This window comes from Schistocerca serialis, chromosome 9, assembly GCF_023864345.2.
Source record: "Schistocerca serialis cubense isolate TAMUIC-IGC-003099 chromosome 9, iqSchSeri2.2, whole genome shotgun sequence".
Taxonomy (NCBI): domain Eukaryota; kingdom Metazoa; phylum Arthropoda; class Insecta; order Orthoptera; family Acrididae; genus Schistocerca; species Schistocerca serialis.
Window position 1 is genome coordinate 70,588,253 of NC_064646.1, and position 24,730 is coordinate 70,612,982.

At 44.3% G+C, this 24,730-nt stretch overlaps 1 protein-coding gene and 1 pseudogene across 1 annotated transcript in view; both read left to right on the forward strand.

The window, feature by feature from the left end:
• Positions 1 to 24,730, forward strand: part of LOC126418937 (sarcoplasmic calcium-binding protein) — a 174,027-nt gene that overhangs the window by 35,964 nt on the left and 113,333 nt on the right. The gene's annotated exons all lie outside the window — the stretch shown is intronic.
• Positions 15,549 to 15,665, forward strand: LOC126419957 (5S ribosomal RNA; annotated as a pseudogene).

Genomic DNA, 24,730 nt, shown 5'->3' on the forward strand with positions numbered 1-24,730 from the left:
GTAGTTGGAGCTAAACACATGGGACATTCCATTTCGGAAATTGTTAGCCAATTTAATTGTTCCGCGATCCACAGTGACAAGAGCGTATCGAGGATACCAAATGTCAGACATTACCTCTCACCACAGATTGCGCAGTGGCCGACAGCCTTCACTTAACGACCGAGAGCAGTGGCGTCTGCGTAGAATTGTCAGTGCTAACAGACAAGCAACATTGCGTGAAATAACCGCAGAAGTCAATGGGGGACGTACGACGGAACGTATCCGGTAGGACAATGAGGCGAAAATTAGGCTTTAATGGGCTATGGCAGCCGACGACGGATGCGAGTGCCTTTGCTAACTGTACGACATCACCTGCAGCGGCTCTCCTTGGTTCGTCACTGTATCGGTTGGACACTAGACGACAGGAAAATCGCGACCTGGTCAGATGATTTCCGATTTTAGTTGGTAAGAGCTGATAGTAGGGTTCCACTGTGCCGTAGGCCCCAGAAGCCATGGACCGTAACGTGCGCGTCATTTACGAAGGCGGCCGAGTTTAGGTTCGTTCTGCGCATCTGACGTCACAAAACACAGTCAGCCAATGAACAGAGAACGACGTTGCCAGAGCTCGACTGCAGTGCAGAGCACGGACGAGTGTCTTCAGTTTTAGAAACGTTCAGTCATGAATAAAGTAATTGAACAAAAGCAATGTCTTGATAGCAGACTTTCTTTTATAGAAAGTTTGGAAAAAGCATTCCTTATGGCAGTTGCTTCATAATCTACTAATTAATTAAACAAAACAAGCAATAAGCCTCCTAATTCAGGCGATAGCAAGGAAAGGCGTTTGCATCATTCTCACTAACCGCCTTTTCGCAATAAAGAGCATCGGTAATTGTTTATTTCCTATTGTACTTCGACGAAACGTCATACCAACAGCGTTTATCGTTTTTTTGCGTGATATTTTAAAGTCCTCCGGTTCATACATTGAATGACGAGCTGTGTTAGTGTAATGGTTAAAGTGTATGGCTGCTAAGCGAAAGGTTCTGAGTTCAAACCTTGTTCGATGCTGAATATTTTTAAAAACAATATCGAAGTGTCTTACTTCATGAATTTTATTCGTTTGAATGTAATTTTTTGAAATTTCTAGTGTCAGCTAAAATCGACCATATGGAAAGTATACGCTATGGACTTTTACCTCTGCAAACTCTTCAAAATTTCGTGCAGTGGTTTACTGCATCTAATGCTGCACAATAACTGCGTTGAACATCGAAACAAATTAAGTCATTTATGGGGGGAAGGTATCAGTCAAGAAAATGTGTACAAATCAAATTTTTGGGCCAAATAGTTTTTATGAAATCGAATGATAAAGTGTGTCAAAGCAGTCGAAACACCATGTGTCTGCGCAGGCGAGCAGTGCAGTGATCACAAAATTGCGCACAGCGCGCAATACGGGCAGCACGTCTCTGTAGCAGCGAAAGGGTTAATGCGGCCGTGGTGGCTTTACTTCATGAACTGCGCGCTCCCCCCTAAACCTAAGTTTGCGAACTATACTATACTATGGCGCTGCTTCTCTTGGCGCGTGCAACTGGCAACGCAGCAATCTCCCGCGTCTGGGAGGGCATGCGCGAACCGCCAAGATAAAAGAATTGAACTATAGTTGCTAACAAGGCGGTATGCAAGCGGATGGTAGCTCAATAATGGTACGGGGTGTGTTTACATGGAATAGACTGGGTTCTCTGGTTTGACTGAGCCGATCATTGACTGTAAACGGCTGGGTTGGGCTACTTGGAGACCATTTGCAGCCATTCGTGGACTTCAAGTTCTCAAACAACGATGGAACTTTTTATAGACGACAGCACGTCATGTCACCAGGCCACAATTGTTCACGATTAGTTTGAAGAATATGCTGGACAATTCAAGCGAATATTTTGACCACCCAGATCGACCTACATGAATCCCGCCGAACATTTATGGGGCATAGTCGAGAGGTCAGCTCGCGCGGAAAATCCTGCACCGGCAACACTTTCGCAGTTATGGCCGGCTATAGAGGCAGCATGGCTCAGTATTTCTGCAGATGACTTCCAACGACTTGTTGAGTCCATGCTAAATCCAGTTGCTGCAATATGTCGGGCAAAAGGAGGTGCGACCCGATGTTTGTAGGTATCACGTGACTTTTGTCTCCTCACTGTATATGGATTCAGCGTAAACCAATGAAGAAGTAATTGAAGACCACCAGAAATGAGATTAGCGAGAAATTTTGCATCGAAATTTGGGACCATTTGGTGGGCTATATGAAGGAATTTTGCAACCTTGGAAACAAAATCAGTCGTGGCAGACCAACCAATCAGGACATAAGAGGCAGACTAGTGCAGACAAAGAGAGTACTCCTCGCCAGAAGAAGTCTAATAGTACCAAGCATAAACCCTAACCTGAGAGCCGGCTGCTGTGGCCGAGCGGTTCTAGGAGCTTCAGTCCAGAACCGCGCTGCTGCTACGGTCGCAGGTTCGAATCCTGCCTCGGGCACGGATGTGTGTGCTGTCCTTAGGTTAGTGAAGTCCCATAGTGCTTAGAGCCATTTGAAACATTTTTTGAACCTAACTTGATAAAGAAAATGACCGGAACGTACGTTTGGGGCACAGCATTGTATGGAAGTCGATCATGAATTTTGGGGGCACCGGTAAAGGAGAGAATCGTTGCGTTTGAAATGCTGCCTATTCAAAAAAAAAAAAAAAAAGTTTGCACCACACACACACAACTACCTTGATAACAGCCTCTGATGATTAGTGCTCACCTGACTCGTTTTGGGAGAGCCTATAGTTTTCATTCCAATGGCACGCGTCAAAGAAATAACACCTTAGCATGTCACAAAACTTTAAAGCGTAAGTCTGGGCAGGTTAAATAAGCGAATAAACAAGTACAGTTAATTAGGTTACTGGTATAGTCATTAATGTTGTTCCTAATGATATATAATCGAGATTAACCTCGACAGCATACAGGTTGCAACATTTCTTTCTGAAATCGACAGTACAAGAAATCTGTTGTCGTCTTGCCACAAAAAAAAAAAAAAAAAAAAAAAAAAAAAAACTAAGGTCCAGCTTTCTTATGGTGCGATTTGTCGTTATTAACATAGGCTAAAATCAGAAGAGCACTATAGGCATTTGAGCTCGGTTCCTCCGTAATGCGAGCGCAGAGCTTTGGACCGGTGGGCACTAACAGGTTGAGTGTAATCTCCCATGTAGCCGGTTCCTGCCTTGCAATAGAGAACGGCGAAAACTTCCACGCTTCTTACAAGACCAGTCCACTGGTTGCGCTAGTGGTGCTGTTATTAAGGCCGCATTGTTGGGTAATTAAAGACTCCGGCCTCCCATTCGAGAATTTGCCCTAGAATTTCAACGAGCCTTAATAACATCGTTTGCTGTGACATTTAACTGCGTCCCGGCCAGGTGCAGTGGAATCGGTACGGCGCAACTTTCTCTGCAACTCGCGAAGGCATTGCAGTGTGTGTGTATCGAATAGCGCACGCCGACGCAAAAATTGAGTCTGGCTAACTGCGTCCTCCATGGCTATCAAGACTGCCGTAGCTGTAGGGCCAACGCGTAGCGAATGAAGGTCGAGTCACAATAGGGACGCATACACTGAGGTGACATGAGTCATGGAATAATTCCTAATATCATGTCCGCCTCCGTAGCGCAGCGGTAGCGTTACCGTCTACCAAGCAAGGAGGCCCGGGTTCGATTCCTGGCAGGTGACTGGGTGTTGTGTGTCTTTCATCATCATTGACACGCAACTCGCCGAAGTGGCGTCAACTAAAATAAGACTTGCAATATGTCGGTCGAATCCCGAAGGGGATATCCTGGCCAATAAATGCCATACGATCATTTTATTCTGTAGTGGACTGACAAGACAGCCAGTCCACAGTGATGGGTAACCGAAAGGCACGCGCTTAAACTCACGCAGGCTGGCGTGAGGTCTGAAACAGGATACGTAATGAATGCTATAAAGAAAAGTACGTAGCTTCTGGAATACTTAACTTTAATCCACAATTGGTGAACATTGGTCTTGTTACTGTACATGCTTCATTAGATACATACCAACGGATAATTGGCGCCTTGCTAGGTCGTAGCAATTGACTTAGCTGAAGGCTATGCTAACTATCGTCTCGGCAAATGAGAGCGTAATTCTCAGTGAACCATGGCTAGCAACGTAGGCTGTACAACTTGGGCGACTGCTAGTAAGTCTCTCTAGACCTGCCGTGTGGCAGCGCTCGGTCTGCAATTACTGACATTGGAGACACGCGGGTCCGTCGTATACTAGCGGACCGCGGCCGATTTAAAAGCTACCACCTAGCAAGTGTGGTGTCTGGCGGTGACACCACATATTCCATGTCGAGCCTCCTTTTGCCCTGCATAGTGCAGAAACTCGGCGTGGCAAGGACTCAACAAGTCGCTGAAAGTCCCCTGCAGAAATACTGACCCATGCTGCCTCTGTAGCCGTTAATAATAGCGAAAGTTCCGCCGGTGCAGGATTTTGTGCACGAACTGACTTCTCGATTATGTCCCACAAATGTTCAATGTGGTCCAATCTGGGCTGCCAAATCATTCACTCGAATTGTCAGGAATGTTCTTCAAATCAATTGCGAGCAGCTGTGGCCTGGTGACATGGCGCATTGTCATCCATAAAAATTCCATCGTTGAATGGCTGCAGATGGTCCGCAGGTAGCCGAACATAACCATTTTCGGTCAATAATCGGTTCAGTTGGACCAGAGGACCCAGTGAATTGCTTGCAAACACAGCCCACACCATTGGGCAGTTAGCACAGTGCCTTGTCGACAACTTGTGTCCATGGCTTCGTGGGGTCTGAACCACAATGGAATCCCACTGTCATCTCTTATCAACTGAAATCAGCACTCATCTGACCAGGCCACGGTTTTCCAGTCCTCTAGAGTCCAACCGAAATGGTCACGAGCCCAGGAGAGACGCTGCAGGCTATGTCGTGCTGTTAGCAAAGGCACTCGCGTCGGTCGTTTGCTGCCATAGCACATTAACGCGAAATTACGCCGCTTTGTCCTAACAGATACGTTTGTCGTACGTCCCACATTGAATTCTGCCGTTATCAACGCAGTGTTGCTTGTCTCTTAGCACTGACAACGCCACGGAAACGCCGCTGGTTTCGGTCGTTAAGTGAAGGCTGTCGGCCACTGCGTCGTCCGGAGTGAGCCATGATTCCTGAAATGTGGTATTCTTCACACGCTCTTGACAGTGTGGATCTTGGAATATTGAGTTCCCTAATGATTTCCGGAATGGAATTTACCATATACACTACTGGCCATTAAAATTGCTACACCACGAAGATGACGTGCTACAGACGTGAAATTTAACCGACAGGAAGAAGATGCTGTGATATGCAAATGATTAGCTTTTCAGAGAATTAACACAAGGTTGGCGCCGGTGGCGACACCTACAAGGTGCTGACGTGAGGAAAGTTTCCAACCGATTTCTCATACACAAACAGCAGTTGACCGGCGTTGCCTGGTGAAACGTTGTTGTGATGCTTCGTGGAAGGAGGAGAAATGCGTACATCACGTTTCCGACTTTGATAAAGGTCGGATTGTAGCCTATCGCGATTGCGGTTTATCGTATCGCGACATTGCTGCTCGCGTTGGTCGAGATCCAATGACTGTTAGCAGAATATGGAATCGGTGGGATCAGGATGGTAATAAGGAACGCCGCACTGGATCCCAACGGCCTCGTATCACTAGCAGTCGAGATGAAAGGCATCTTATCCGCATGGCTGTAACGGATCGTGCGGCCACGACTCGATCCCTGAGTCAACAGATGGGGACTTTTGCAAGACAACAACCATCTGCACGAACAGTTCGACGACGTTTGCAGCAGCATGGACTATCAGCTCGGAGACCGTGGCTGCGGTTATCCTTGACGCTGCATCACATACAGGAGCGCCTGCGATGGTGTACTCGACGATGAACCTGGGTGCACGAATGGCAAAACGTCATTTTTTTCGGATGAATCCAGGTTCTGTTTACAGTATCGTGATGGTCGCATCGGTTTTTGCGACATCGCGGTGAACGCACATTGGAAGCGCGTATTCGTCGTCACCATAGTGGCGTATCACCCGGCGTGATGCTATGGGGGGCCATTGGTTAGGGTCACCTCTTGTTCGCATTGATGGCACTTTGAACAGTGGACGTTACATTTCAGATGTGTTACGACCCGTGGCTCTACCCTTCATTGGATCTCTGTGAAACCCTACATTTCAGCAGGATAATGCACGACCGCATGTTGCAGGTCCAGTACGGGCCTTTCTGGATACAAAAAATGTTGGACTGCTGCCCTGGCTAGCACATTCTCCAGATCGCTCACCAATTGAAAACGTCTGGTCAATGGTGGCCGAGCAACTGGCTCGTCACAATACGCCAGTCACTACTGTTGATGAACTGTGGTATCGTGTTGAAGCTGAATGGTCAGCTGTACCTGTACACACCATCCAAGGTCTTTTTGGCTCAATGCCCAGACGTATCAAGGCCATTATTACGGGCAGAGGTGGTTGTTCTGCGCACTGATTTCTCAGGATCTATGCACCCAAATTGCGTGAAAATGTAATCAAATGTCAGTTCTAGTATAATAAACTTGTCCAATGAATACCCTTTTATCATCTGCATTTCTTCTTGGTGTAGCAAATTTAATGGCCAGTAGTGTATTTAGCTCCAACTACCATTCTGCGCTCAAAGTATGTTAATTCCCTTCGTGCGACCGTCTTCACGTCGGAAACCTTTTTACGTGAATCACCTGAGTACAAATGACAATTCTGCTAGTACGTTGTGTACATATACTACCGCCATCTGTATGTGTCCCATGAATTTTGACACTCCAAAAGGGTCACAGAGTTTGCTCATATTTCGCTCTATTCTGGTACATACTTGGGTGTAACAAACGCTACTGTTATTTGATGCGCTTCTCAAGCATTTGCGAGAAATCGACGTCCTAAGGCTCGCGGGTTTATTGAGTTCCACGAGAGCGCCAGCCGTCGTGCAGAGGCTATAGCTCAACGGGCTGAAGATGCGAGTAGATTCACACTTCAAGGAACGGAACACCAAAAAATCCACAGTGCATTCACATTCACTCAGGCGGCCAACGGAACGGAACGGAAAATCGACGTCAAGGTTGAATTGTCGACGATGAGGGACAGTGCCGTCGTATACTGACATCGCGTCCCTTTGCGTCTTCCTAGTCTTTATTTTTCATTATTCTGCTTTGTTTTTGCAACAGTTCCATGGAACTAGCACCTTTTTCCACTGACTGTTCGCCCAGAAGACAAATCAAAATTTGAAAGCGAAGTATGATTTAGGTTGTCCAACAGATCAGATAAACAGAGCGAAAGCCTACCCGGTGTGTAATACAGGACATTAATTCATTATGTAATTTTCATTAGATAACATTTTTTAATGGTGAAAAAGGAGTAAATTACAGTTTTTTACGTTATTTTCTTTATAAAAAAGTCTGTTGTGAGCATGTTCTTTTCCTAAGAACAATTTCTCATTACAATATTAATAAAGTTTCATCTGCATCACAATTTTTGTATGATCCATTACGCCTTGTGAAGGAGGCAATTTGAAAATTGTCGAAACTAGCTCAAATGTTCAAATAAACCTTTAGTGGCAAATTGTTGGCTAATTTTCTCAGCCTCCCCAAATTTCCCTTTCATTATTTTCTCTATGTATTGCCTTACAGCTTACAAATACGTTTTGCTGTTCGCATATACGAGGGTTCCAACTTTAACAGTATCAACCATTTATTTACAGCTCGTACAAAATAGAAACGTGTTTCAAAGTTTTACTGACCTTCAAAGTAGTCACTAGCATTGTGTATAACCCGTTGCCAGCGATGTGGAAGTCGTAGGATACTCTTAGCAGTGCCACTTGTGTTGACAGTTCGAGTAGCGCGACGAATTTGTAGCAGTTCTGAAGCGAATGCCGTAAAGTGTTTCCTTCAGTTTAGAAATCGAGTTGAACTCACGAGGAATTATGTCAGGGGAGTGCAGTAGGTGGTACAGGCACTTACCAGCCCGATCAGTCAAATAAATCAGTAACAGCTTGCACTGTATGTGCTTGAGCATTGTCCTGCAAAATGATGGTCAAGTCCTGCAGAAAGTGTCATCACTTCTGTCTCTAAGCTGGTCGTAGGCTGTGTTCCAACAATAAATAGCATAGAGACAACAGCATAGAGACAGAAGTGATGACACTTTCTGCGGGACCTGACCATCTTTTTGCAAGACAATGCTCAAGCATCAATTACTGATTTGTTTTGACTGATGGGGCTGCTAAGTGCTGTACCACGTACTGCACTTCCCTGACTTAAGCCCTCGTGAGCTCAACTAGATTTCTAAACTGAAGGAAACACTTCACGGCATTCGCTTCAGAACTGCTACAAATTCGTCGGGCAATAGACCGCGCCGCTCGAACTGTCAACACAACTGGCACTGCTAAGAGTATCCTACGACTTCCACATCGCTGGCAACTGGGTATACTCATTGCTGGTGGCTACTTTGAAGGTCAGTAAAACTTTGAAACACGTATCTATTTTGTACGAGCTGTAAATAAACAGTTGCCACTATTAAAGGCCCAACCCTCGTATTTTCCCTAGCAAACGAACGTCAGTGTACTGAAACGTCTGGATGACACTTTTCTTGTTGCTTCGCTTCTCAGCAGTTTACAATAAAAATTGTGTCAAAAAGAATTGTTATGAATTGTGCTTTGTTCCTTAATATACTTTGTCATCCCTAATCCTTAATTCTGATACTAGATGCGCAACAGAAAGGATGACTTCTTTGAAACCGGTAATTGTCCCCCATTACGACACATAAGTCGAAGGTGCCTACAAACTTCGCCTGTTAGAGGTAAAAGCGTGACGTGTTGCGACGTCACCCTCGGGTTCGGCGACGCAGCAGACAGTAAGGGGTCGACACACGCTGGCATGTGGAATGTAAGGGGTGTCGAAGTGGTTACCCGGCCTCAGACGCTGCAAGACTCAAGTTTCACACGGAATTTGCAGTCTCCCCTCCACAACGGACACGTGATTCCACCTCCACACGGACAGGAGGCGCAGCAGTTCAAATGGTTCAAATGGCTCTGAGCACTATGGGACTCAACTGCTGAGGTCATTAGTCCCCTAGAACTTCGAACTAGTTAAACCTAACTAACCTAAGGACATCACAAACCATCCATGCCCGAGGCAGGAGTCGAACCTGCGACCGTAGCGGTCTCGCGGTTCCGGACTGCAGCGCCTTTAACCGCACGGCCACTTCGGCCGGCTGGCGCAGCAGTGGAACGCCCGTTACCTGAATGGATATCGTAGCACATTCTTAATGTTGTCAACGAAGGTGAGCGAGTTGTAACAAGAGCGTTGAAGAACTGGGGGTACTTAGAGAGCCCTTCACCGTTTTATTGACGCACATGTCAATGTGCGCGTCTCTGTGATCACACCACAGAAGAGCGCGAAATGTGAGGGCTGAAAAGGCTCAAATACCCTTTGCTGCTTCGGATTATGTTCGAATTTTGTCGAATGGTTTTGAAAGGTCACTAGTGGTTCCAAACTGTGCAGTCTGTTTGAAAAAGAAGTGTCCTAGAATCTGTAAAAAGTGACATACGCTATTCTAGTTTGTGGTGCTTGATTCATCAACTCTGTAAGTTTGGACCGCCTGCAGTTGGCAGGTCTGCTTGACCTTGAGACGACACCAGCGCTGTTATTTCCTCTGTTCCCTCAGTTCAGTCCAATCGTGCGTGCAATGCAGTGCAGTGCAGTGCAGAGTAACTCAGCAACAATGTGTACTCCGCAACAGAAAGAGCAGTGTGTTATTTGGCTTATGAAAACTGAGTCAGTTATAACAGTGCAACGTAATTTTAGACGTCAGTACGATGGTGAACCACCCACATCAAAAACTATCCGTCATTGGCTAAAGTCTTTCAAGGGACCAAACGGGACGTTTACTGTGACATGTTGAGAGAGTACGTTTTTCTCCACATGGACGATATTGAGGCGGAAAAGGGGCTTGTGTTTTTCCAACAAGATGGCGCCCCCACAGCAACCATGTGCATGCGGCTCTTGACACTCGCTTCCCAGAAAGGTGGATAGGCAGGACTGGCCCAATACCTTGGCCACCACGAAGCACAGTCTTAACCCCACTGGACTTTTCCTTTTGTGGCCACATAAAAAAATGTTGTGTACAGTAAAAAAAATCAGACTTAAACCATTTATTAGAAAGAATCGTCGCGGCAGTTGGGACAGTTACACATCAAGTGTTGGTGAACACGTGGCGAGAAGTGGAATATCGTCTCGATGTGTGCAGGGCAGCAAATGCATCTCACGTTGAAGTCTACTAATACGAAACAAAACTTGAAGGAATTCTCTTTCGCGATATGTACCCACTGATGTAATTTTTCATGAATTTCCCCATTAAATTTATACTGAAAACTACGGAGTTTTTTTAAACACCCCGTATATCAGAGCAACAATTACGACCCTTCTCCAAAATGGTCAGATGACATTCGATAGGACTGTAGCCCCGATGTCCTGAGAGGAGTGTTGAATCGTCCGGGAGTCTCAGCAGTGCTGCAAATTGTCATCAACGTCGGCTTATTGCTCATCACACGTAAAGTGCCCTCCGCTACACACCGTTGGGTGGCTTGCGAAGTATAAATGTAGATGTAGACACATTGTGAAATGTTTTCAACGGCGAAATATGTGGGTACCAACGCTCCAAATAAAGAGGTGGATTCATTCACACCCTATACGCCACCCGTGAGGACTTTTTGGGTGGACTCAGAGGGGGCAGAATGCCACCTTCAGGTCCACGGTAGCGTTGGGCAGCATTGTTGAGAAATTTGGCATGAATCTGACGTCATTAACCTATCTTATACGTCACGTGAACTTTTGAGCTTTGGCCTTTTTTTCCGCATAAGTCAACATAGAGCTGTCTGAAGCGTCAGCGAGACCGAGGGTGACGTCGGAGGGCTCCACCCTTTTGCACCATTACAGCGGAAGATTGTACACACCTTTCAGCCAAATTTCAATCTTACCCGTTGTAATGCGATACAATTACTGGCTTCCAAAAAAGTGATCCTTTGGTTGTGCCTCGCAACGTATATTCCGGAAATCAGTCATAAAACCTACTCATCTAACATGTTCTCGCCAGAAATAACAAAGAGTGACATAATTTCCTGTTCCCTTTCCATATGTGACAATTTAATAACTGAAAGGTAGTGGTAACATCGAGAGTGCAATGGGAATTCCACTGATAAATGCGGAGGAGAGAGCGGATAGGAGACGATAGTGAAGAGATAGCATTAGAGTCTGATCATAGAATGAAGGCTTTCACGACCAGGTGACACAGCTGCTGGTAAACCTTTCGGGGTGTGAGTTCGTGGTCCAAGAAAATCTTCTGTTCCTGACCGTCAGGAACAGAAGAGTTCCTTGGACCACGACCTCATATCCCGAAAGGTTTTACCAGCAGCTATTAGAGTCAGAATTTAAAAGATAGTTGGGAACCCTAATATCGGATAAGGCAGAAGGGACAGATAACATTCCATTGGATTTTCTAAAATTATTAGAGAAGTGGCAACAAAACGACTATTAACGTTGGTGAGTATTGTGTATGAGACTGGCGATATAGCATCATACTTTCGGAAAAAAGTCACTCGCACAATTCCGAAGATTGCAAGAGCCGACAGTTGTCAGAATTATCGCACAATCAGCTTAGCAGCTCATGCAGCCTAGTTGCTGGTAAGAATAATATACAGAGAAATGGAAAAGAAAACTGAGGATCTGTTAGATGACGACCAGTTTGGAGTTGTTGCCCGCCGCGGTGGTCTCGCGGTTCTAGGCGCGCAGTTCGGAACCGTGCGACTGCTACGGTCGCAGGTTCGAATCCTGCCTCGGGCATGGATGTGTGTGATGTCCTTAGGTTAGTTAGGTTTAAGTAGTTCTAAGTTCTAGGGGACTGATGACCAAAGCAGTTGAGTCCCATAGTGCTCAGAGCCATTTGAACCATTTTGGAGTTGTTGTTGTTATTGCTGTTGTTTTCCGAAGACTGGTTTGATGCAGCTCTCTATGCTGCTCTATCCTCTGCAAGCATCTTCATCTGCGAATAACTACAATAACTTCCATTCTTCTGGATCTGCTTACTGTATTCGTCTCTAGGTCTCCTACGAGTCCCCCCCCCCAACACACACACACACACACACACACACACACACACACTCTTCCCTTCAATACTAAATTGGCGATCCCTTGATGTCTCAGAATGTGTCCTATCATCCGATCCCTTCTGGCAGGGCTGTGCCACAAATTTGTTTTCTCCCCAGTTCTATTCAGTACCTCCTCATTAGTTATGTGATCTGCAATCTGATCTAATCTAATCTTCAGCATTCTTCTGTCGCACCTTATTTTAAAACTTTTGTTCTCTTCTTGCCCAGCTGCCTACCGTCCGTGTTTCACTTCCATACATTACTAGACTCCACACAAATACTTTCAGTAAAGAGTTAGTAACACTGAGTAAATTTAATTTTAACAAATTTATTTTCTCAAGAAACGCTTTTCTTGCCATTGCCAGTCTACATTTTATATCCTCTCTATTTCGGCCATCATCATTTACATTACTGTCCAAATAGCAAAAGTCATCCACTATTTTAAGTCCAAATAGCAAAAGTCATCCACTATTTTAAGTGTCTCGTTTCCTAACCTCACCTGATTTAACTGGACTACAATTTCATTATTTTTGTTTCGCTTTCGTTGATATTCATTTTATATCCTCCTTCCACGACAGTGCCCATTCCGTTCAACTGCTGTTCAAGTGTTTTGTTGTCTGTGACAGAATTACAATGTCATCAGCAAATCTCAAAGTTTATATTTCTTCTCCCTGAACTTCAACTCCTTGTCTAAATTTTTCTTTGGATCCCTTTACTGCTTGCACAATGCGCAGATTGAATAATATCGGTGCTAGGCTACAACCATGTCTCACACCTCTCTCAATCACTGCTTCGCTTTCATGTCCCTCGACTCTTATAACTGCCGTCTGCTTTCCGTACAAGTTGTAAATAGCCTTTCGCTCCCTATATTTTGCACCTGCTAACTTCAGAATTACAAAAAGAGTATTCGAGTCAACATTGTCAAAAGCATTCTCTAAGTCTAAAAATGCTATAAACGTAGCTTTGCCTTTCCTCAACCAAGAAGAATGGGTAGCTCTGAGGGATGAAGTAGTGAAGGCAGCAGAGGATCAAGTAGGTAAAAAGACGAGGGCTAGTAGAACTCCTTGGGTGACAGAAGAAATATTGAACTTAATTGACGAAAGGAGAAAATATAAAAATGCAGTAAATGAAGAAGGCAAAAAGGAATACAGACGACTCAAAAATGAGATCGACAGGAAGTGCAAAATTGCTAAGCAGGGATGGCTAGAGGACAAATGTAAGGATGTAGAGGCTTATCTCACTAGGGGTAAGATAGATACTGCCTACAGGAAAATTAAAGAGACCTTTGGAGAAAAGAGAACCACTTATATGAATATCAAGAGCTCAGATGGAAACCCAGTTCTAAGCAAAGAAGGGAAAGCAGAAAGGTGGAAGGAGTATATAGAGGGTCTGTACAAGGGCGATGTACTTGAGGACAATATTATGGAAATAGAAGAGGATGTAGATGAAGATGAAACGGGAGATATGATACTGCGTGAAGAGTTTGACAGAGCACTGAAAGACCTGAGTCGAAACAAGGCCCCGGGAGTAGACAACATTCCATTAGAACTACTGACGGCCTTGGCAGAGCCAGTCCTGACAAAACTCTACCATCTGGTGAGCAAAATGTATGAGACAGGCGAAATACCCTCAGACTTCAAGAAGAATATAATAATTCCAATTCTAAAGAAAGCAGGTGTTGACAGATGGGAAAATTACCGAACTATCAGTTTAATAAGTCACGGCTGCAAAATACTAACGCGAATTATTTACAGACGAATGGAAAATCTGGTAGAAGCCGACCTCGGGTAAGATCAGTTTGGATTCCGTAGAACTGTTGGAACACGAGAGGCAATACTGACCTTACCACTTATCTTAGAAGAAAGATTAAGGAAAGGCAAACCTACGTTATTCAATCTGTATATTGAGCAAGCAATAAAGGAAACAAAAGAAAAATTCGGAGTAGGTATTAAAATCCATGGAGAAGAAATAAAAACTTTGAGGTTCGCCGATGACATTGTAATTCTGTCAGAGACAGAAAGAGGATATATCAGAAATGTAGCAAATGAAGCAGCCGAAAGGGAATACAAACATCTAAAAAATGAGACTGATGGGAAGTGCAAAATGGCTAAGCAGGAATGATTAGAGGACAAATGTATAGATGTAGAAGCATATATTACTAGGCGAAAGGTAGATGCTGTCTACAGAAAAATTAAAGAGCTCAGATGGAAAACCGTGCCTTAAGAAAAGAAGGGAAAGCTGATAGGTGGAAGGAGTTTATAGGTCTATACAAGGCTGGTAAATTTAACGTTTTTGGGTCTGATGGTGGTTACAGTCACAAATATTGAACCGACTGTAAAGCACGAAGGTGGCAGCGTTCTTGTCTGGGGCTGTATGTCAATATTTGGACCGGGCGAATTGGCGTTCATCGACAATATTATGGACAAATATGTCTGATTGAACATATTAAAGAACAATTTACGAAAAAGTGCTGAAATTATGGGGATATGTGCGGCTGGTCCCGGCGGAGGTTCGAGTCCTCCCTCGGGCATGGGTGTGTGTGTTTGTCCGTAGGATGATTAAGGTCAAGTAAATGGTTCAAATGGCTCTGAGCACTATGGGACCTAACTTCTGAGGTCATCAGTCCCCTAGAACTTAGAACTACTTAAATCAAACTAACCTAACATCACACACATACATGTCCGAGGCAGGATTCGAACCTGCGACCGTAGCTGTAGCGCCTAGAACCGCTTGGCCACACCGGCCCGCTAGGTTAAGTAGTGTGTAAGCTTAGGGACTGATTAACTTAGCAGTTACGTCCCCTAAGATTTCACACATTTGAACATTTTGAACGTGGGGATATCAAACACGTTTAAGTTTTAACAGTACAATGACCCGAAACATATGGCTCGCATTGTGCAGGAATATTTGTTGTACAATTGCCCCAAAGTATGACAGCCACCACCTCAATCACCAGATCTCAACCCCATTGAGAATGTGTGGGAAGAACTGGAGCGACGTATTAGAAAACACCAGTATCGTCCAAGGAAACTCTGAAGCGATTAAAAGAAGGGACAGTCTACATGCGGACTATTTAAAAAAGATCATTTCCAGTATGCCGCAGGGTTTGAAAGAAGTGATAAAACAGAATGGCTACCCGACAAGATACTGAAACATTTAATGTTCCACAAAATCTTGTCTTGGAATGATTAGTTCTGCAAAGTGTCCGAATATTAAAGTAACGTGAATATAGGATTGAGTTATATTTAAACTGTATTATAAAAGAACTTATGTACGAAATCTTAATAAAGTTTATGCTATTAATTACAAGGGGGCAACGGCCTTGCCGCAGTGGATACACCGGTTCCCGTGAGATCACCGAAGTTAAGCACTGTCGGGCGTGGCCGGCACTTGGATGGGAGACCATCCAGGCGTCATGCGCTGTTGCCATTTTTCGGGGTGCACTCAGCCTCGTGATGCCAATTGAGGAGCTACTCGACCGTATTGTAGCGGCTCCGGTCAAAGAAAACCATCACGACGACCGGGAGAGCGGTGTGCTGACCACACGCCCCTCCTATCCGCATCCTCTACTGAGGATGACACGGCTGTCGGATGGTCCCGATGGGCCACTTGTGGCCTGAAGACGGAATGCTTTTATTAATTACAAGGCACATCACGGAATATAATACTTGGTTATATGTTTTGTTACGAATAAAGCTGTGATGCTACAAGGTTAACATACCATGGTGTTCGAATATTAAAGTGACTAACTGTATATCATGATTGCCCTATTTTGTGCGAATGCGTAACACCAAGCCAAGCGTATAGAGTCAACAAAGTGTGGTATTTACCTTTATATAAATACGATGAACTTTGTATGGCTTATTACTTTGACTGTATCATTTTTACATGTGGCGACTCGGTGTGATTAAAAAAAAAAATGTGGAGTCAGGTCTGAAGATGGTCATTACTGACGGAATGTAATAACTTGATACTAAAATTTTGTGATCCGTAACCATAATAAATATGTAAACATATAGCTGGAAATGGCCCTTGTATGGTTTGGGAATACTGCGATCTGATATCCAAAACGTTGGGACATTCAGCTCAAACGTACCGCCGGAAACCGCTAAAATGATAATGACCAGATGAGGTCTGCGTCCTGTGATAATTTGTCCATAAGGGGAGAACAATACACAGGCAAATGGGTGGAGGAGGGGTGGAATTAGTCTCGGCTCTGAAAGATATTATTAAGGAATCCATATTGGTTCTAATAGAGTTTTAAGCTGTTTTTAAAAAGCTGTCTGTTGACAGCAGTTCGGTAGATTAGGTGTGGAACATCCTTCTGATCATCCACTTATCACTTTGTAACACGCTCGGAAGTACAAATGGGTGGGGTACTTTAAACTGACTTCTCGTTTCGTGACCGTTGCTTTTCTTGACCGTGCGCCCTGTCCACACCACGTACCTGATAATCCCGCGGCGGTCGTACTGTTCTGCTCCACACTGCTGTTGGCTTGCCTGGAATTATCTATCGAAATATGCAAGCGGGTTTAGGGGAGCCACTCAACGTTAAAACACAACACTGTGCTATGTCTTGGTATGAACATCTATATTCTGAGACCATAAGAAATCACATGTTGCACTGCTTACACTCTAATTCGTAAATGTTTATCCCAATTAACAATCTTGATGAGTAACAGTCCAATAAGATCATTCGGACGAGCGTACGCGTAACCGACACGACGCCGGTGACTGTTGATGATGCGGAAGCCGAATGATCGAACGGAAGTTCTTACGCTCGTCACACATACAGATATCTGGTAATAGTCCTCCTTGTCACACTGTTCGTAAAGTTAATTTTTCAGTTCTCTGTTCTCACTTGTACGAGCGTGCGCGTAACCGTCCCGGCGCGGCTGATCGTTGATAATGCGGAAACGCGATGATCGAACGCACGTCCTCACGCTCGCTACAACACGCTGGCATTTGACTACACTCTTTTATGCTAACTGATTTCTACTGATTCACATGAGTTCATTCTGGGAGACCGAACACGGCGCGGGTGATTGATGCAGTGCGGCACGCAACTAGAGGATACACAAATACGTTATCGGCGGCACTGCCCATTTTTAATTACATCTTGACGCGCTTTTCTCTGAATTACTTCCATATTTAACACTTTCCTGTAGTAGCACTTGTAGCAACACTTCAACCTGAATACTAACAATGCTTCTTGCATGCATAGCTACACACTACACAACATAACAGTTCCGTGTCCCGTGCTCGACTCTCTACAGACGCGGCTGCCCGCAAAGATACTCCACAACTAAGCCAGCGATATGACAATACGCTTACAACTTCAGCTCTACATGATGCCCCAACTGTATAGGATGACTCGTTGCTTGTGACAAACGAAAAGTTTTGGTAGACGTGATAGTGTTTCATATGTCTGCTACTGACTTTTCCCTGTCCTTCCTCGCTCTTCACGCGGCCTGTAAACATCTGCTTCAGTTTTATTGTTTAGTTACAGCTGCCATACCTTTCTATCCACCCGTCTCCGTCGCTGATCGGTAATCGCTTCTGACTGCCATGCTGCTTCAGTTCCCGGTGGAAGTAGGGACTTTTCCTTGGTGGGAGGAATGGAACGGGGTGCCTTCAGCCTGGGGTCGCTCACTGAGGAGAAGTGGCGGCTTAAATGTCTGGACAGCCGACAACGGCTGGTAGACCAGGATAACACACCATGTGCCTCCATACCGCATCCTAATGACGCTATTTGGCAAAGACTGACACGGCGGTCGGTCAGCATCGCACTGCCTTATGGGTCTCTTTGCCTTGTTTATTATAATTTCTTTTTATTTGTAGATCTGTTAACTCGCCTGCGCAGCCAAAGTCGCTAAAGTACGTTCGGGCGGTGGCGCTCGATTCAGAGATGCGCCGGTTCGAACCCTAGTGTTGGAAAATATTCACTGCCAGTATTCGGTGGCGTAAAGTTCCTGATCACCAGTCTTTGCGCCAATGTCCTGGATTAAATTTCAACCCTCTTCGCAGTGAAGTGAGGGCATGTGACGATACTGATGTGATCCGTCCGTGGCTGTTGGTTGGCTATGACCCAGCGTCAGGTTTCACGCTCTGCCTTTTTCATACATAACACAGCAGCCCAACACTACACCGTACAGACACTCACCACAGCCGTCCACACGACACAGATACATGCTTGACACTTCAAAACAGACCAGAGGAAGACAATGGCTAACCTCCCCTACGCCATTGCCTATAACTGCGATGCAGGATTCGTGCAACCGCTCCCCTGCGTTAATTCTCCGAGTATGGGGTTACGCTGGATTTGACCTGTCTGTTATTACATCATTATTCGTTTGATAGAAATGTTTTGAGAGAAATATGCTCAACAACATGTTAATACAACAGAAATTATAATACTTAATTTCTTCTTCTTCGCAGATGGATCACTTAAGACCACGCGTAATCAACATTTGTTGGCCTTCCTTTTCGCCCAGTATTCCTTCATAACCAACGAATGGGCTAGCTTTCGTTGCATAGACCACGTATGTCGGTTAGTTTTTCTCTCTTCTTCCTCAAAACCCCGTCTGTTCGTGATTTTTCTGATTTCATTTCTATCATGTAGATTTGGAGACCCTAATTCTCTCAGGTCTTTTTCCGTGTGTTTGTACCAGTTCTTTAAAAATGTATGGATTATGTGCGTACACCTGTTTGAGTCCATTCTTTCTAAATGCCCCATGAATTGGATTCTTCTCATGCGCATTGTGTCTGTTATTTTGGAGATATTTTTTATATATTCCTGCATTGGGTTTTGGATAATGCACACCATTTTTAGTTCTTGGTCCTAGGATTTTCCTCATTATTTTACGTTCTTTCACTTCCAATTATTATTATTAGTTATATTTGTAATTATTTTACAGAGAATCTTTAAGGATTCTTAATTATGGGGATGAAGAGGGCTTGAGGGCCCTGATTTATTCAGTTATCAGAAAGCATAAATAAATAATTGGGTGAGTCCTGGGACAGCACGTCCAACACTACTTGCGTCCTGTATCTATCCACGGCGCGAGAAACTGAAACCACCATCAGGGCCCTAAGGGAAATAGTCTTCACGCCTTGCTGGAGAGTTGACTCGGATTCTGTGTGTTCGTCAGGATACGTCGCGCGCCTTGGTATCTTCATCACTGTCATAAACGTATGATGTAACGAAGGTTTCGAATTTGCTTTTGATGTGTATTTGTTCATCATAGGAGCTTTGGTGAAGGTGGCAGGGGTAAAATACAGGGAGCGAAAGGCTATTTACAATTTGTACAGAAACCAGATGGCAGTTATAAGAGGCGAGGGGTATGAAAGGGAAGCAGTGGTTGGGAAGGGAGTGAGACAGGGTTGTAGCCCCTCCCCGATATTATTCAATCTGTATATTGAGCAAGACATAAAGGAAACATAAGAAAAGTTCGGACTAGGTATTAAAATCAATGGAAAAGAAATAAAAACTTTGAGGTTCGCCGATGACATTGTAATTCTGTCAGAGACAGCAAAGGACTTGGAAGAGCAGTTGAACGGAATGGACAGTGTCTTGAAAGGAGGGTATAAGATGAACATCAACAAGAGCAAAACGAGGATCATGGAAGTCGTCGAATTAAGTCAAGTGATGCTGAGGGAATTAGATTAGGAAATAAGACACTTAAAGTAGTAAAGGAGTTTTGCTATTTGGGGAGCAAAATAACTGATGATGGTCGAAGCAGAGAGGATATAAAATGTAGACTGGCAACGGCAAGAGAAATTTGTTAACATCGAGTATTGATTTAAGTGCCAGGAAGTCGTTTTTGAAAGTATTTGTATGGAGTGTAGCCATGTATGGAAGTGAATCATGGACGATAAATAGTTTGGACAAGAAGAGAATAGAAGCTTTCGAAATGTGGTGCTACAGAATAATGCTGAAGATTAGATGGGTGGATCACATAACTAATGAGGAGGTATTGAATAGAATTGGGGAGAAGAGGAGTTTGTGGCACAACTTGACTAGAAGAAGGGATCATTTGGTAGGACATGTTCTGAGGCATCAAGGGCTCACCAATTTAGTATTGGAGGGCAGCGTGGAGGGCAAAAATCGTAGAGGGAGACCAAGAGATGAATACACTAAGCAGATTCAGAAGGATGTAGGTTGCAGTAAGTACTGGGAGATGAAGAAGCTTGCACAGGATAGGGTACCATGGATAGCCGCATCAAACCAATCTCAAGACTGAAGACCACAACAACAACAACAACGATGTATGAACATAACCGATGTAATGATTCATGGAGCGAGTGGACGAAGCTTGTGCCAGGAAGAGAAACGTCTTCAGCAGGTACATACAGTATTAACTCTCCCTTGTAGCAGCACTTTCGACACTACGTCATACTGCGGCTACGCATAGTCAATGTGGAAAATATACGGAGAGATAACACAAGTCATGGGATACCTCCTAATATCGTGTCGGATATCCTTTTGCCGGGCGTAGTGCAGCATAAATGTTCGACGGGATGCATGTCAGGCGATCTGGGTGGACAAATCATTCGCTCGAATTGTCTGGCATGTTCCTCAAACCAATTGCAAACAACTGTGGTTTGGTGACATACCGTACAAATTTCATCGTTGTATGGGAATATGAGATCTGTGTGTGGCTGAAAATGGTTTCCAAGTAGCCGAACATAACCATTTCCAGTCAATGCTCTGTTTAGCTCGACCAGAGGATCCAGCCGATTCCACGTAAATATAGCCCACATCATTACGGAGCAACCACCAACTTGCGCAAATTGGCCTCATGGCTTCATGGGATCTGCGTTACATTCGAGCCCTATCATCAGCTCTTTCTAAGTGAAATCGGCTCACATCTGAGCAGGTCAAGGTTTTCCAATCGTCTAGGGTCCAACCGATATGGTCACGAGTCCAGGAGATGGTCTGTAGGCAATGTCGCGTTGTCAGCAAAGGCACCAGGGTCAGTCGTCTGATCCCAAAGCCCATTAATGTCAAATTTCGCCGCACTCTCTTAACGGACGCGTTTCGTCGTACGTTCCACATTGATTACTGCTGTTCTTTCACTCGCCGTTGCTTGTCTGTTAGCACTGACAAGTCTACACAAAAACCGCTGCTCTCGGTCGCTAAGTGAAGGCCATCGACCAGTGCGTTGCCGTGGTGAGAGGTAATGTCTGAAACTTTGGTATTCTCGGCACACTCTTAGCACTGTGGATCTCGGAATGTTGAATTCCCGAACGATTTCCGAAATGAAATATCCCACGCGTCTAGTTCCAACTACAATCCGCGTTCAAAGTCTGTTGACTCTCGCCGTGCGACCATAATTACGTCGGAAACCTGTTCACATGATTTAGCTGAGTTCAAATGACTGCTTCACCAATGCACTGCCTTTTTGTACCTTGTGTCCGCGACACTACCGCCATTTTGCATGTGCAAATCGCCATTCCAAGACTGTTGTTACCTCAGTGAACAGTAAAGCGTCAGGTTTAAAAGTACTTCTCCGATGGGATATAAAACTGGAATCTCATTGGGTCACGTGTATAGTAAAAATCGACGATTTCAACATGAGAAAGGTGACTGTTTTCTTTCAGAATGGTAGAAAATGAACTGTGTCGAAATTGCAATCGCAATAAATAATTTTTTAACAGTAATTGCACTAAGGATTTTGACTCAGGCATTTGTTGATTTTTACCACCTCGTAATGACGGGCCGTGCTTGTAGCGTTTAAAACTTCTTATTTGCATTCTTCACAGACGATTCTAAGGAACTGGAAAAGAACTTCATTTCTATCGTGTACATAACCTTCACAAGCGAGGCAGAACAAGCATGCAACGTTCGCAGATAGGAATCATCTGAGCACCTACGCCAGCGGTTTCGCGAATCGAAACGAAAGTGAGATTGCTAGCCTTTACGTCTCCGGTGCTACGGCACGCATGCCTTCGCCGTTCGCCTCTCGCTAGCAGCAAAAGTCACATTGTGTGCATATCGAGGTTAATCGCTGCAATTTCAGCGTCGCTCGTGCAAAAAGAAGGTGTCGACACGGCTGTGAAACCGGGTGGGGTAGCCGCGAGTGTGCCTGACATCGAACCTAGGATGGCGCTTGGCGGAGAGGGGACTGTTTTCAGTATTTACACTTTATCGAGACCCTATGTGTAATGAGATGCTACATTCTTGCCAAGCGCTCTCTGGCAGATCGGGTGCGATATACTCGGTGACTGCAGTAGTACGCATCCTGAATTCTGCCTAAGTTCGACGTTGTTAAGAACTATAACCTGTAACAAAACGCCATCCTCCTTACAGTTATAGGTATGGGTTTACGAAACTACTGAAAAAAACAGGTGATCACCATCGACACTAAATACCTGTATTCTCTCCCCTGACCTCTCAATTCCTGCTAAACCTGCCTGACATCTTTTTCTGTCTTGACCGTGAACAAGTCTTCGCCTCCCATTTCCTACTGGCAGGTGTAATTAACCCCAGACTTTTGCTTAGTCGCAATTAACACAGTTCAAGCTAATATTAGAGATAAAGGACATGTGAGGAGCTTACAATACTACTCAGATAAAAGTCTTAAATCGCAGAAAGACGAAGGTGATGAGAAGTAGTAGAAATGAGAACAGCGAGAATCTTAACATAAGGATTGATGGTCACGAAGTCAGTGAAGTTAAGGAATTCTGCTACCTAGGCAGTAAAATAACCAATGACGGACGGAGCAAGGAGGACATCAAAAGCAGACTCGCTATGGCAAAAAAGGCATTTCTGGCCAAGAGAAGTCTACTAATATCAAATACCGGCCTTAATTTGAGGAAGAAATTTCTGAGGATGTACGTCTGGAGTACAGCATTGTATGGTAGTGAAACATGGACTGTGGGAAAACCGGAACAGAAGAGAATCGAAGCATTTGAGATGTGGTGCTATAGACGAATGTTGAAAATTAGGTGGACTGATAAGGTAAGGAATGAGGAGGTTCTACGCAGAATCGGAGAGGAAAGGAATATGTGGAAAACACTGTTAAGGAGAAGGGACATGATGATAGGACATCTGCTAAGACATGAGGGAATGACTCCCATGGTACTAGAGGGAGCTGTAGAGGGCAAAAACTGTAGAGGAAGACAGAGATTGGAATACGTCAAGCAAATAATTGAGGACGTAGGTTGCAAGTGCTACTTTGAGATGAAGAGTTTAGCACAGGAAAGGAATTCGTGGCGGGCCGCATCAAACCAGTCAGTAGACTGATGACCAAAAAAAAAGTCTTATTCAGAGTAGAATCAACAGATACATTTATATCTTCAGCTGAATTTACAATCCTGATCACTTTTTGACAAATGCAAGCACAACACGATAGATAGCAAAGCGTTCTTAAGTTAATCAACATTTCAGCAGACATTTTTCGGGTAAATGGAGGATAAAATTCCAAAGAGGTGAAGAAAACGACAGATAATGGGGCAAGATACAACAACAGTAGAACATTTTGCATTACCTGAGCGGCGGCACGGATGAAACAAGTTGGCACGACTAGCGAGCAATAAAATTATAAAACAACTGCGAATTGTAAATCGACAGCCTTTCTTTAGCTTGTGAGGCTTCAGCACTGAGGTAAACTTCTACAGATACGACATATAAGCTGCTATACGAATTGCAGAAGCGCGTGTGGTGTTCTCTCGAAGCCAGCTAAAAAGTAGGGACGACAGCTCTTCTCTGGTTATTTGAAACCTCATCATAGTGATCCTACTTTTTTTTGTCTGACATAATTGAGTCTTTGAAGCACGTTCTGAAAGGACCATTTTGGATTTTAGGTTGGCAGGCTCCAGTGACTTTTCACCAACCATGTCACCTTGCAAGTGTATCACTGCATATGAAGTCAGGTTTGTATCGCATAAACTCTTCATTTTAACGGAAATCGTCACCTTTTAGATCATTAAGAACTGACCCGATGAAATTGTGGAAAAGTGCTTCTTTGCCTGTTGAACAGCATTATACCCTAATTATCATCGCCCACGAAGCACAAGCGAAATTAATATCAAACTTTTCTACCCATTAATTAATAAACATTTTCATTAGTCTCGGTGGCTTCTCTTACTTAATTCTATGCAATTGAAGAATCCTGATATAACCGCTCATTGAGGTTGTAGCAGCAGACGACGAGCCAGAAAGCTCGAGAACTGACATCCTACAACAGCTCTCTAGGCGAAGAAAAACGAAGCAGACACATGTCATTTAGACATTACACAGAACACACTACATTTAGATTGTCACATTCGATCACAACTGCTCGGAATTTCCAAGATCCTCATATCCTGTCCATATACCTATTGTCTTCCCCAGATAAGAGAAATGTTGTTTCACTTTTTCAGTACACTAATCGTGTTGGGTAATGACCATCAGAACCTCATAAATTACCTCCCCCCACCCCCGTTTCAAAGAATCACTAGGCTGCATTATGTGTACCACTTCTTAATGTGCATATCCATCATCCAGCAAC